This window comes from Nomascus leucogenys, chromosome 8 (genome assembly GCF_006542625.1).
Source record: "Nomascus leucogenys isolate Asia chromosome 8, Asia_NLE_v1, whole genome shotgun sequence".
In the NCBI taxonomy this organism is placed as follows: Eukaryota; Metazoa; Chordata; class Mammalia; order Primates; family Hylobatidae; genus Nomascus; species Nomascus leucogenys.
In genome coordinates this window covers 2372516-2386446 of record NC_044388.1, presented here as the reverse complement: position 1 = coordinate 2386446, position 13931 = coordinate 2372516, and positions in this window count along the sequence as shown.

The window sequence follows — 13931 nt, the reverse complement described above, 5'->3', positions numbered from 1 at the left end:
GGTGCAGGCGGATCACCTGAGGTCAGGAGTTTTGAGACGAGCCTGGCCAATATGGTGAAACCCCGTCTCAACTAAAGATAAAAAATAGCCCGGCATGGTGGCGGGCGCCTGCGGTGCCAGCTACTCGGGAGTCTGTGGCAGGAGAATCGTTCGTACCCGGGAGGCAGAGGTTGCAGTGAGCTGAGATCACACCACTGCGTTACAGCCTAGGCGACAGAGACTCCCATCTCAAAAAAAAAAAGTTCTTGTCATAGTTTAGATATGAGATTGTCAATTGGAACTTGCATTGCAATCAGGTTGCTCAATTCTGTGTGTTTTTGTTTTGATTTTTGGAGACAGGGTCATGGTCTTACCTTGTCACACAGGCTGTAGTGCAGTGATGCGATCATGGCTCACAGCAACCTCAGTCACCTGAGCTCAAGGGATCCATCTCAGCCTCCCGAGTAGCTGGGACCACAGGTGCATGCCACTGCACCCAGCTAATTTAATTTTTGTAGACATGGGATCTCACCATGTTGCTCAGGTTATGTCGAACTCCTGTTCCTCAAACGATCCACCTTAGCCTCCCAAAGTGCTGGGATTATAGGCTTGAGCCACCATGCCGAGCCTACTAGCTCAATTTTACTATGCTTGTTCTCTGCTTGTCATATTCATTGTAGACCCAGGCCTTCCTGTTAGAATTTGACCATTACTCTGACTGGTTCATCTAGGTTACTCCCAGTTGACCTGTTTGGACTCCACATGTGCCCGTGCCAACTAAGGATAGCCATTTTCCTTAAGCTTGGGAAATATTCCTTAAGCATCTTTTCTCTCTTGCTGACTTTGAGAAAAGACTGGGCCTAAAGACTCTTTAAAGCTCCCATTTTATCCTTTTGCTAGGGGAGAAGTACAAGGCGCAACACCTTTTGAGTGTTTACAAGGTCGGGCACTGTACAAAGTGCCTTACATGGATTGCTTACCATCCCCAGTAGTTTAAGAAGATGGTGTATTTACTTCATATGGTCAGTTACTTCCAGGGCTGGCAGATGTGTGTCCAGAAAGAATCTAGGCACACTATCTCCAGAGCCCCTACCCTTTACTGTTAACCTATGTAAGCAGCGTTAAGGTTAGTCCTGGGCTGGAGTCATCCTTTGCATCCTGACCTGCATCCTGGCTATGGCTCTGGCCAAGGGTGGAAAGGGAAAATGTGAAGGGGTTTGAGCAAAATCTCCCCACCCCAAATCTTTGTAACCAAAGAAATGTAGAAGAGTGAGCGGCCTTTTTAATCTTTCTTCCCCCAGCCAGCCCACCAATTACCAATTAAATGGAAGAGGATAACAAACAGCAGCTCTTTCCATGTGTAAGAGACCTGCAGGCCAAAACTAGACCAAGGAAGACCCTAGTGGGCGGCAGAAGTGGAAGGTCCTCTGGGTTGAAAGAAGAAACAGTATTTTTTTTTTTTTTGAGATGGAGTCTCACTCTGGCCCAGGCTGGAGTGCAGTGGCGCGATCTCGGCTCACTGCAACCTCCACCTCCTGGGTTCAAGCAATTCTCCTGCCTCAGCCTCTCCAGTAGCTGAGATTACAGGTGCATGCCACCGTGCCCAGCTAATTTTTCATATTTTTAGTAGAAAGGGAGTTTCCCCATGTTGCTCAGGCTGGTCTTGAACTCCTGACCTCAAGTGATCTGCCCTCAAGTGATCTGCCCACTTCTGCCTCCCAAAGTGCTGGGATTACTTACAGGCATGAGCCACCGCGCCCAGCCAAGAAACAATATGTTCTTTCTAAGCATGGTGAGCAGATGAGGGGATCTGTCATGTTCAAGCTGGGGATAAAGATGTAGAAGACAGTTCCTGCTTTGGAGTCCTTCACCACTGAACAGTGCTGGAGAGCCACATATGAACATTACGCGTGAATAGGAGTTAAGCATAGTGGGCCATGAGACAACAGCAGGAGACACAGCTTGGTCTGGTCGGTCAGAGAAAGTGCTTTGCAGATGATACCTCAGCTAAGTCTAAATCTCAAAGTTTGAGTCAAAGTGAGGCAAGTGAAGAGATTAAGAAAGGCAGTGGAAAAGGCCGGGCGCTGTGGCTCACACCTGTAATCCCAGCACTTTGGGAGGCTGAGGCAGGCGGATCACGAGGTCAGGGGATCGAGACCACGGTGAAACCCCGTCTCTACTAAAAATACAAAAACATTAGCCGGGCGCGGTGGTGGCCACCTGTAGTCCCAGCTACTCGGGAGGCTGAGGCAGGAGAATGGCGTGAACCTGGGAGGCGGAGCTTGCAGTGAGCCCAGATAGTGCCACTGCACTCCAGCCTGGGCGACAGAGTGAGACTCCGTCTCAAAAAAATAAAAATAAAAAATAAAAAAAAAGAAAGGCAGTGGGAGTGGATGTTTCTAATCAAGGGATTAGCACGAGGAAAGACAGGAGTACACTCCAGCATGGAGAATGCAAGGAAGGAGCTGCAAAAACAGGTTTTGCTGACTAGGAAAGTTGGAGGAAACTAGTAGGAAATGGAGGGGGTAAGTCAACAGTTACTGAAGACCTAGTATGAGGCACTGTTGTATCAAACCTCTGATGAAGCTGGGCGCAGTGGCTCACGCCTGTAATCCCAGCACTAGGGGAGACCCCAGGCGGGCGGATCACCTGAGGTTGGGAGTTTGAGACCAGCCTGACCAACATGGAGAAACCTAAAAATACAAAATTAGCCTGGCAAGATGGTGCATGCCTGTAATCCCAGCTACTCAGGAGGCTGAAGCAGGAGAATCGCTTGAACCTGGGAGGTGGAGATTGTGGTGAGCTGAGATCGCACCATTGCACTCCAGCCTGGGCAACAAGAGTGAAACTCTGTCTCAAAAAAAAAAAAAAAAACCATTGATAATGAAAGTAGATAATGATAATATAAGAATTGCCACTAATGCCGGGCGCAGCTGCTCAAGCCTGTAATCCCAGCATTTTGGGAGGTGGGCAGATCACGAGGTCAGGAGTTTAAAACCAGCCTTACCAACCTGGTGAAACCCCATCTCTACTAAAAATACAAAAATTAGCTGGGCGTGGTGGCGCGCACCTGTAATCCCAGCTACTGAGGAGGCTGAGGCAAGATAACTGCTTGAACCCGGGAGGTGGAGGTTGCAGTGAGCTGAGATCATGCCACTCCACTCCAGTCTAGGTGACAGAGTGAGACTTTGTCTCAAAAAAAAAAAAAAGAATGGCCACTAACATCATATTAAGACAGACAACCTGACATCACATACTTCCTGATGAAAGTAAATACTACCAATGAAGTGTGTATTTTTTTGTTTTTGTTTTTGTTTTTTGAGATGTCTCATTCTGTTGCCCAGGCTGGAGTGCAGTGGCATGATCTTGGCTCACTGCAACCTCCGCCTTCCAGGTTCAAGTGATTCTCCTGCCTCAGCCTCCCAAGTAGCTGGGATTATAGGCACCTGCCGCCATGCCCAGCTAATTTTTTTATTTTTAATAGAGATGGGGTTTCACCACATTGGCCAGGCTGGTCTCGAACTCCTGACCTCGAGTGATCAGCCCACCTCGGCCTCCTAACGTGCTGGGATTACAGGAGTGAGCCACTGTGTCCAGCCTACCAATGAAGTTTTCTCAACAAAACAACAAAATTGAATCTGGGCTGGGCACGGTGGCTCACATCTGTAATTCCAGCACTTTGGGAGGCTGAAGTGGGTGAATTGCTTGAGTCCAGGAGTTCGAGACCAGCCTGGGCAGACCCCATCTCTACAAAAAAATATAAAAATACACCTGTGGTCTCAGCTACTTGGGAGGCTGAGGTGGGAGGATCAGTTGAGCCTGGGAGGTTGAGGCTGTAGGGAGCCATAAATGCATCGCTGCACTCCAGCCTGGGGGGAAAAATTGAATCTGAATCATTAAGTTTTATGTGAGGTAATAATACATACGTCAGTTCACTAGATTTAATCATGCCACAATGTGTATACACTTCAAAAGATGTTGGACACATATATGGTTTTATCTATCAATTAATAATAAAAAGAAAACTTTAAGTTCAAACAACTGGTTTCTTTTTTCAAAAAATATGGCAAAGAACAAATCCAAAAAGAGAAGGAAACCTAGACATTAAGAGACTTATAAGCCATATCAACAAAATGCAATCAATGATGTGATCTTGTTTGAATCCTGATTCAAATAAACCAAGTATAGCTGGGCACAGTGGCTCACGCCTGTAATCCGAGCACTTTGGGTGACTGAGGCCGGTGGATCACTTGAGGTCAGGAGTTCAAGATCAGCCTGACCAACATGGTGAAACTCTGTCTCTACCAAAAATACAAAAATCAGCTGGGTATGGTGGTGGGCACCTGTAATCCCAGCTACTCAGGAGGCGGAGGCAGGAGAATCACTTGAACCTGGGAGGCAGAGGTTGTAGTGAGCTGAGATTGCACCACTGCACTCCAGCCTGGGCGACAAAGTGAGACTTCATCTCAAACAAAAACAAAAATAAACAAAAAAACCCAAGTGTAAAAGGAAAAGAAAAAGGGAGACAATTGGAGCAATTTGAACCCCGATTCACATTCTCCAAGATGGCTCCCAAGGATTCTCACCTTGGCATACTCTGGTAGAGTTCTCCACATTAAGGCAGACTGGCACACGTGACCAAAATAACACTGCAGAAGCGTGTGTGGCTTCTGAGGCCAGGTCTTCAGAGGAACTGCAGCTTTCTCCTTGGCTCCTTGGATCCCTTGCTCTGAGTCAAACTAAGTACAGGTTCTGAGGCCATTCAAGCCCCCCTGTGTGGAAAGCCTCGAAGTGAAGACTGGAGCCCCCTGCCCACAGCCAGCACCGACTTGTCAGCCAGTGGGAAGGAGCCACCATGAAAGCAGATCCTCCAGTTTCAAACTTTCAGGTGACTTCAGTCTTATGAGACACTGAGCCAGAACTGCCTCACCAATCTACCAACCTGTTTCTGAATGCCTGGCCCACAGAAACTGTGAGCAATAATACATTTATTGTTGTTTTAAACCACTGTGTTACACAGCAATAGATAACAGCTCAAACACTGACTACATGATAAAGAAATATTATTAATGCATAACGCTAATAATGTTATGATTGCATTCTTCAAAAGTTATCTTTTAAAGATCCATACTGGCCAGGTGCGGTGGCTCAGGCCTGTAATCCCAGCACTTTGGGAGGCCGAGGTGGGCGGATCACCTGAGGTCGGGGGTTCGAGACCAGCCTGGCCAACATGGTGAAACCTGGTCTGTACTAAAAATGCAAAAATGAGCCAGGCGTGGTGGTGGGCGCCTATAGTCCCAGCTACTCGGGGCTGAGGCAGGAGAATCGCTTGAACCTGGGAGTGGAGGTTGCAGTGAGCCGAGATCTCACCACTGCACTCCAGACTGGGTGACAGAGTGAGACTCCATCTCAAAAAAATAAATAAATAAAAATTAAAGATGCATACTGAAATATGTATGGATGAATTACTATGATGTCTGAGATTTGCATCAAAATACTCAGTTGGGCTTGTGGAGTGCCTGGAGTGAGGGTTCTGGATCCCACCCATGAGATTTAGGATTGTTAAAATGAGTCTTTGGAAGCAAGCCCCTAATGACTTCTTACAGCAAATCATCGGACGACCAATTGTGGTAAAATTAAATTCTAGAGTGGATTATCGAGGGGTCCTGGCTTGCCTGGATGGCTGCATGAATATAGTCTTGGTGTAGACAGAATAATATATACAACTGAAGAATAAGTATGGGAAGCTGGGTACAGTGGCTTATGCCTGTAATCCCAGCACTTTGGGAGGCTGAGTTGGGCAGGAGTTTGAGACCAGCCTGGCCAACATGGTGAAACCCCTTCTGTACGGAAAAAAAAAAAAAAAAAAAAAGCCCAGGCGCAGTGGCTCACGCCTGTAATCCCAGCACTTTGGGAGGCCGAAGCGGGCAGATCACGAGGTCAGGAGATCGAGACCATCCTGGCTAACATGGTGAAAGCCCGTCTCTACTAAAAAATAAAAAAAAAATTAGCCAGGCTTGGTGGCAGGCGCCTGTAGTCCCAGCTACTGGGGAGGCTGAGGCAGGAGAATGGTGTGAACCCGGGAGGCAGAGCTTGCAGTGAGCTGAGATCGTGCCACTGCACCTCCAGTCTGGGCGGCAGAGTGAGACTCCGTCTCAAAAAAAAAGTACAAAAATTGGCCAGGCACAGTGGTGCACACCTGTAGTCCCAGCTACTCAGGAGACTGAGGCAGGAGAATTGCTTGAACCCGGGAGGTGGAGGCTACAGTGAGCTGAGATCACACCACTGCACTCCAGCCTGGGTGATAGAGTAAGACTGTCTCAAAAAAAAGAATGAGTATGGGCTACATTTATCCAAGAAAAGTACATCAGTACACAGAACAGAAGGGTGTGAAGGCACCAAGAGGGCCATACTTTTCATAGTTGGATATATTTTTATTATTTTTTTCTAATTTTTGCTTCTTTGTGATGTACTTCGTCCTGTTTTTTATAATAGTTGGTGATTTTTCACTGACATTTAAGAGAAATGTATACAATTAATTGTGAAGTGTTCTTTTACATTTAAGTTCCAGTCATTTTCTTTTACCACTTTGTTAGTGTACAAAATGCTAAAAGAATTTTTGAAAAAGACAAAAAAATAGTCAGTTGAATGGTGGCAGGGAGTGAAGAAAGTAGAGGGTATAGATAATATGAATGGTTATGAGTTTATATCAGTTGTGGCTAGGCAATGGACATTCATTGCACGATTCTCTCTCCTTTTGTGTTTGAAATGTTCTATCATGGAAAACTAAAGAAACAAAAAAGGCATAATGGTCCAGGCAAGACAAAAGATGATGTGAAGTAGAGCAGTAGTCATAAGGACAGGAGACAATGGACTAAAATATTCTGGAGGTAAAATCTCCAGGCCTTAGTGATTAATTAGACATGGGGAGGTGAGAAAGACAGGAGATCAAGGATGATTCTCAGGGGGTCGGGATGGTCCTACCAGCTACTTGCCAACTGTGCAAGCTTGGGAGAGTTACTCAGCCTTTCTGTGTCTCATTTTCCCATGTGTAAAATGGAAGTAATAATAGTACTTCCTTTATAGAACTATTGTGAGAATTAAATTAATAAAATACAGTCATGTGCCATATGATGATGTTTTGGTCAATGACACGCTGCTTATATGATGGTGGTCCTATGCTCACACCTGTAATCCCAGCACTTTGGGAGGCCGAGGCGGGCAGATCACGACGTCAGGAGTTCAAGACCAGCCTGACCAACATAGTGAAACCCGTCTCTACTACCAATACAAAAATTAGCTGGCCGTGGTGGCGCACGCCTGTAGTCCCAGCTACTTGGGAGGCTGAGACAGGAGAATCGCTAGAACGCGGGGGGCGGAGGTTGCAGTGAGGTGAGCCAAGATCACGCCACAGCACTCCAGCCTGGGCAACAGAGCAAGACTCCGTCTAAAAAAAAAAAAAAAAGATTATCATACTATATTTTTACTGTACCTTTTCTATGTTTAGATGCACAAATGCTCATCGTGGTGTTACTATAATTGCCTATAGTATTCAGTACAGTCAGATGCTGTACAGGTTTGTAGCCTCGGAGCAATAGGCGATACCAGAAAGCTTAGGTGTATAGTAGGCTACACCGTCTAGGTTTGTGTAAATATACTTTACCATATTCACACAATGACAAGATTCCTGTCTTACTGTATGTAAACAACTTAGAAGTGTGTTCAGCCCATAATAAAACTTCTAAATGTTAGTTCTTCCACTAGGGAGGCCCAGGTCTGTGGGTGGGATGGTAGTTTTCGCTCTGACATGCTGAGATTGCAGTGGTGTGGGACACCCTTGCAGATGCCAGGGGACATTGGGATATGAATCTAAAGCTAAGGGAAGAAGTTAGGAATAGATGTATGGATGATTTGGCACTTTTTTCTTTTCTTTCTTTTTTTTTTTTTTGAGACAGAGTCTCACTGCAACCTCCGACTCCTGGGTTCAAGCAATTCTCCTGCCTCAGCCTCCTGAGTAGTTGAGATTACAGGTACCCACCACCATGCCTGGCTAATTTTTTGTATTTTTCTTTTTTTTTTTTTTTTTTTTTTTTTTTTAGTAGAGAGACGGGGTTTCACCATGTTGGCCAGACTGGTCTCAAACTCCTGACCTCAGATGATCCACCCGCCTTGACCTCCCAAAGTGCTGAAATTACAGGCATGACCCACCGCGCCCAGCCTGACTTGGCACTTTTTTTTTTTTTTTTTGAGACGGAGTCCCTCTGTCGCCCAGGCTGGAGTAAAGTGGCGCGATCTCGGCTCACTGCAAGCTCCACCTCCCGAGTTCACACCATTCTCCTGCCTCAGCCTCCTGAGTAGCTGGGACTACAGGTGCCCGCCACTGCACCTGGCTAATTTTTTGCATTTTTTGTAGAGATGGGGTTTCACCGTGTTAGCCAGGATGGTCTCTATCTCCTGACCTCGTGATCCTCCCGCCTCAGCCTCCCAAAGTGCTGGGATTACAGGCGTGAGCCACCGCACCCAGCCAACTTGGCACATTTTTAAACCATAAAAATGTCAGCTCCTTGAACTTCACTACTTCACCAAAGAAGATACACAAATGGCAAATTGCACATGAAAATATGTTCAAAATTTAAAAATTAGTTGGGTTTGGTGGCGTGCACCTGTAGTCCCAGCTACTCAGGAGGCTGAGTTGGGAGGATCACTTGAGCCCAGGAGGTTGAACCGCAGGGAGCTGTGACTGCGCCACTGCACCCCCGCCTGGACCACAGAGCAAGACCCTGTCTCAAAAAAAAAAAAAAAGAAAAGACAAAAAGTTGTTCAACATTATTAGACATTAAGGAAATGCAAATTAAAGCAACAATTAAATACTACTACACACCTACTAGAATGGCTAAAATTTTTTTGAAGTGATAATACTGAGTGCTCGTGTGAATGTGGAGCAACTGGATCTATTGTATGTCGCTGGTGGTGAGGTAACATGGTACAGACTCTCTGGAAAACAATTTTGCAGTTTCTTATAAAATTAAACATATATTAACCATATAACCCAGCAACTGTACTGCTGAGTATTTACCCTAGAGAAATAAAAATTTATGTTCACACAGAAACCTCTACGTGAGGCCGGGCACGGCATGCCTGTAATCCCAGCACTTTGGGAGGCCGAGGGTGGGTGAATCACTTGAGGTCAGGAGTTTAAGACCAGCCTGGCCAACAAGGTGAAACCCCAACTCTACTAAAAATACAAAAATTAGCCGGGTGTGGTGGCCTGCACCTGTAATCCCGGCTACTTGGGAGGCTGAGGCAGGAGAATCACTTGAACCCAGGAGGTGGAAGTTGCAGTGAGCTGAGATTACGCCACTTTACTCCAGCCTGGGAGACAGAGTGAGACTCAGTCTCAAAAAGATAAAGAAAAAGAAACCTGTACACAGATGTTCAGAGAGGTCTTATTTTTAATAGCCTACAAATGGGACAAACCCAAATATTCTTCAATATGTGAATGAATGAACAAACAAACTGTGGTACATCCATACAATGGAATACTACTCTGCAATCAAAGGAATGAACCACAGACACATACAACAACTTAGATGGATCTCAAAGGCTCCATCAGGAAACCCAGGCGCCTCACCACTTAAGGAGTGTGTGGAAACTTTTATTCCATGGTTCTCCATCCCCTCTGCCACTGCCTAGGTTTAGGCCCCACTGAATCTCACCTGGATTATCGTCCCAGCCTCCTTGCTAGTCTTGGATCGCTGCAGTCCATCTGAGAGGTTTGCAGGCCTGAACTGCCACTCTGTGGCGAGAAGAGGAAATATGCAGAGTGCCATCCTTTCACCCTTTGTGACCAATGCACTAAATTCTGACCACAGTCTCCCCAACCCACTGCACTACTTCTAGAACGACCTTTCTACACTGAACTTTTCAATGGCTCATCTTTGCTCTTTAGGTAAAGTCCAAACTCATACTTCTCAGGCTCTGGCTTACCTCTGTCCTCTCATCTTTCAGTGCTCCAGCGATGAGACTCATTTTTATGCTAGAATATTCCACTAGATCCCTCACTGTTACATATTTGATTAGCATTTTTCTTTTTCTGCCTAGAGCTCTCACTCCCCCCTTTCCGCCTGGGTCAGTCGTACCTATCTTGCAGGTCTTAGGTTGTTCTGTGGGGTTTTTTTGTTGTTGTTTTTTTAGACAGTCTCATTCTATCGCCCAGGCTAGAGAGCAGTGGTGAAATCTAGGCTCACTGCAACCTCTGCATTCCGGGTTCAAGCGATTCTGCTGCCTCAGCCTCCCGAGTAGCTGGTATTACAGGTGCCCGCCACCATGCCTAATTTTTGTATTTTTAGTAGAGACGGAGTTTCACCTTGTTGGCCAGGCTGGTCTCGAACTGCTGACTTCAAGTGATCCATCCGCCTTGGCCTCCCAAAGTGCTGGGATTACAGGTGTGAGCCACCTTGCCCGGCTACAGGTCTTAGTTTTGATATGGCCTCATCTATGAAGTCTCCTCTGAGCCCTCAAGACGGTTAGAGGAGCCTCTTCTGGGGCCTCCCTCCCTCACAGCACGGCTGGAGTCACCTGGGGGCTGTTGGCATCACCCACTGGAACTGGGAGCCACATTCACCTCTGAATTCCTGCTGTCTGGCTCAGCGTTTCACACCTACTTGGTGTGAAGCTCTGCAAATTAACAACGTGGTTGGATGAGAAAATGAAGGCCTGAAAGTGGAGGCACGGCATGGGGAGGGAGGTCACCCGAAGTGCGTCCTGACTTTAGAAAGGCCAGGGTAGGAAACGCAGACAAGGCTCATCATCCATCCTGCTCCCTTGCCAACGCTTTCTACCTTGGGGCTGACTGTAGGATAAGTGCCCCCGCCTCCCATGCCAGGCTGGGGGAAGGACTGGCAGGGTTACTTCCAGGAGAAACAGATAAAGCCAGGGAAGAGTTTCTGTCCGTCAAGCCCATATATTTGTATTCTCTGCACTTTGTCCAAGGCCTGCAGTGGGTTGGGGAGACTGTGGTCAGGATTTGGTGCATTGGTCACAAAGGGTGAAAGGAAGGCACTCTGCACATTTCCTCTTCCCACCACAGGGTGGCAGTTCAGGCCTGCAAACTTCTCGGATGGGTGCTGCCTCGGTTGCACCATCTGGTGGCTACACGTTTCACCATGTTGCACAGGCTAGTCTCTAACTCCTGGCCTCAAGTGATCCGCCCACCTCAGCCTCCCAAAGTGCTGGGATTACAGGTGTGAACCACTGCATCTGGCCAACAATATATTTTTTTAAGTTGAAGGAATCGAAAACAAAGAACATACGTGGCAAATTTATATTTGTTATTTAAAAAACAATTCCTGGGAATGCTCTTTCCTTAGAGAAGGCCCCCAATGCTATCTTCTTGGCTTCCTGAGTCAGCGGGAGAAATCTGATTTCTTGATGGCATTTGCCACCTGACTGGACCTGCCTGCTGACTCTCGCATGACCTGTTCTCTGCATTTATCAGACCTGTATCCAGGTGTCCTCTCCCTCCTTGTTCATATCACTTGGGATACCCCAGGGCTCCTGTGGCTGAGCCTCCCCAGCCGCAGCTTCTTGGTCTCCTGCAGGGACGCTCACCCGCCCCAGCCCCATTTCACCATCTGCCCTCCTACTCTCAGGCCACAGCCATGTTATTCAGTTCTCACTTCCTCTGCCCCCTCCTCACCTACACTTTGGTTGTATTACAAGCCCAGTCTTGCCCCTTAATCCCTCCACTTTATCTTGCTTCCTTTTTTTTTTTTTTTCTTTTTTTGAGACGGAGTCTCACTCTGTCACCCAAACTGGAGTAAAATGGCACGATCTCAGCTCACTGTAACCTCCACCTCCCGGGTTCAAGTGATTCTCTTGCCTCAGCCTCCCGAGTAGCTGGGATTACAGGCGCCTGCCATCAAACTTGGCTAATTTTTATATTTTTAGTAGAGATGGGGTTTTACCATGTTGCACAGGCTGGTCTCAAACTTCTGGGCTCAAGTGATCCTCTTGCCTCGGCCTCCCAAAGTGCTGGGATTTCAGGCATGAGCCACAGCACCCGGCTTGTGTTGTGATTTTGAATGCAGACTCTGGGGCTGAGCTGTCTGGGCTTGTCTCACAGCTCTTCCATAGACAAGCTTTGATGCTGGGAAAGTTACTTAAGTTCTCTGATCTTCACTTTCTCCTAGTAAAACAGAAATAACAATAATACTTACCCAAAAACACTGTGGCAAGGATTACCGGACTTAATCTGTATAGAGTGCTTAGAACAGTGCGGGCACATTGTAAATACTATATATGCGTTTGCTCCTGTGTATTATTATTAGTATTACTCGAGCTGGAGGCTTTGGATCACTCCACTTAGCCTCTCGCCAATTCCCTCATGGGCAAAGCCTGACCTTGGATTAATCCCACAATCTTCCTTCTCTAGCCCCAGAACCAGGCCTTTGCACCCTGCTAGGAGAAGCAGCAGCAACCACAGAAGTCCGACCTTCCTGCAGTCTGGTGCTAAGGAGATGCCTGGACTTCACCCTCCACTGGGCTCCAGCCTCCTTTGAAAACCCTTGATTTGTCCTTAGTCTGGCCCCTCTCCACTGTCTGCAGTGACCATCCCACATCTTTGCTATTTCCCCATCCACACGGTGTGAAATTAAAATGGTAGAGAGATAGAGAATGAAGGTGAGGGTTCCATACGGTAAACTGATAGACAATGGCCATCATATTTTGTAGCTCCTCCATCGACGTGTGATGACCCCTCATCTCCCATACTCTAATCCTCAAACTGCTCTGCACATTCCCAAGTCTGTTCCCAACTCCTGAAGCCCTTCCACTGGGCCCTCTAGAATTCGCAGCCCTACATCTGCACAACTCCCCAACTGGATCTTCTCCCAGTGGTCCCTTTGCCTTCCCAGGCAGCAGGTTTCTGGCTCCCCCTGGAGGACACGGCCCTCCCTGCAATTCCCTCAGGTGGGTGCAGCTTTCCCTGCCTCACCTTTATGCCTCGAGGCGCCCTCCTTGTTCTTCAGTGCTGCTTTCAGAACCTTCTTCCCTAAAATCCCTCAGCTCTGAGTCTCAGGTTGTAGGACGCTGCCTCCCTCTTCCATGCACCTACCAATCCCTGGGCTACTTCCGTGTTTCTTGAAGGTTTCATTCCTACCTCACTGTCATTCTCTCTGACATGATTTCTGCCCTAATTCTTAGACATTTCTTTTTGTTTGTTTGGTTGGATTTTGGTTTGTTGCTGTTGTTGTTTTGAAACGGAGTTTTGGTCTTATATCCTAGGCTGGAGTCCAACAGCAGAATCTTGGCTCACTGCAACCTCCGCCTCCTGGGTTCAAGCAGTTCTCCTGCCTCAGCCTCCTGAGTAGCTGGGATTACAGGTGCGCACCACCGTGCCCGGCTAATTTTTGTATTTTTAGTAGAGATGAGGTTTCACCATGTTGATCAGGCTGGTCTCGAACTCCTGACCTCAGGTAATCCGCACACCTCAGCCTCCCAAAGTGCTGGGATTACAGGCGTGAGCCATCACACTGGCCTATTGTTGTTTTTGAGACAGGGTCTTGCTCTGTCTCCCAGGCTGGACTGCAGTGGTGTGATCTTGGCTCCCTGCAGCCTGAACCGCCCAGGCTTATGCGATCCTCCATCTCAGCCTCCTGAGTAGCTGGGACTATAGGCATGTGCCACCACGCCAGGCTGATTTTTGTATTTTTTTGTAGAGACAGGGTTTCGCCGTGTTGCCCAGGCTGTTCTCGAGCTTCTGGGCCAAGTGATCCTTCTCCCAGCCTCCAAAAGGGCTGGGGATTCTGGGCGTGAGCCATCACACCAGGTCCTTAGAGATTTCAATATTCACGTAGATACATCCTCCCCATACCCTGGCCTCTCACTTCCACGATCTCCTCTCCTCCAAAGACCTCTCATGGCCACACCCTGCTCCTTGTCATTAGTAATAA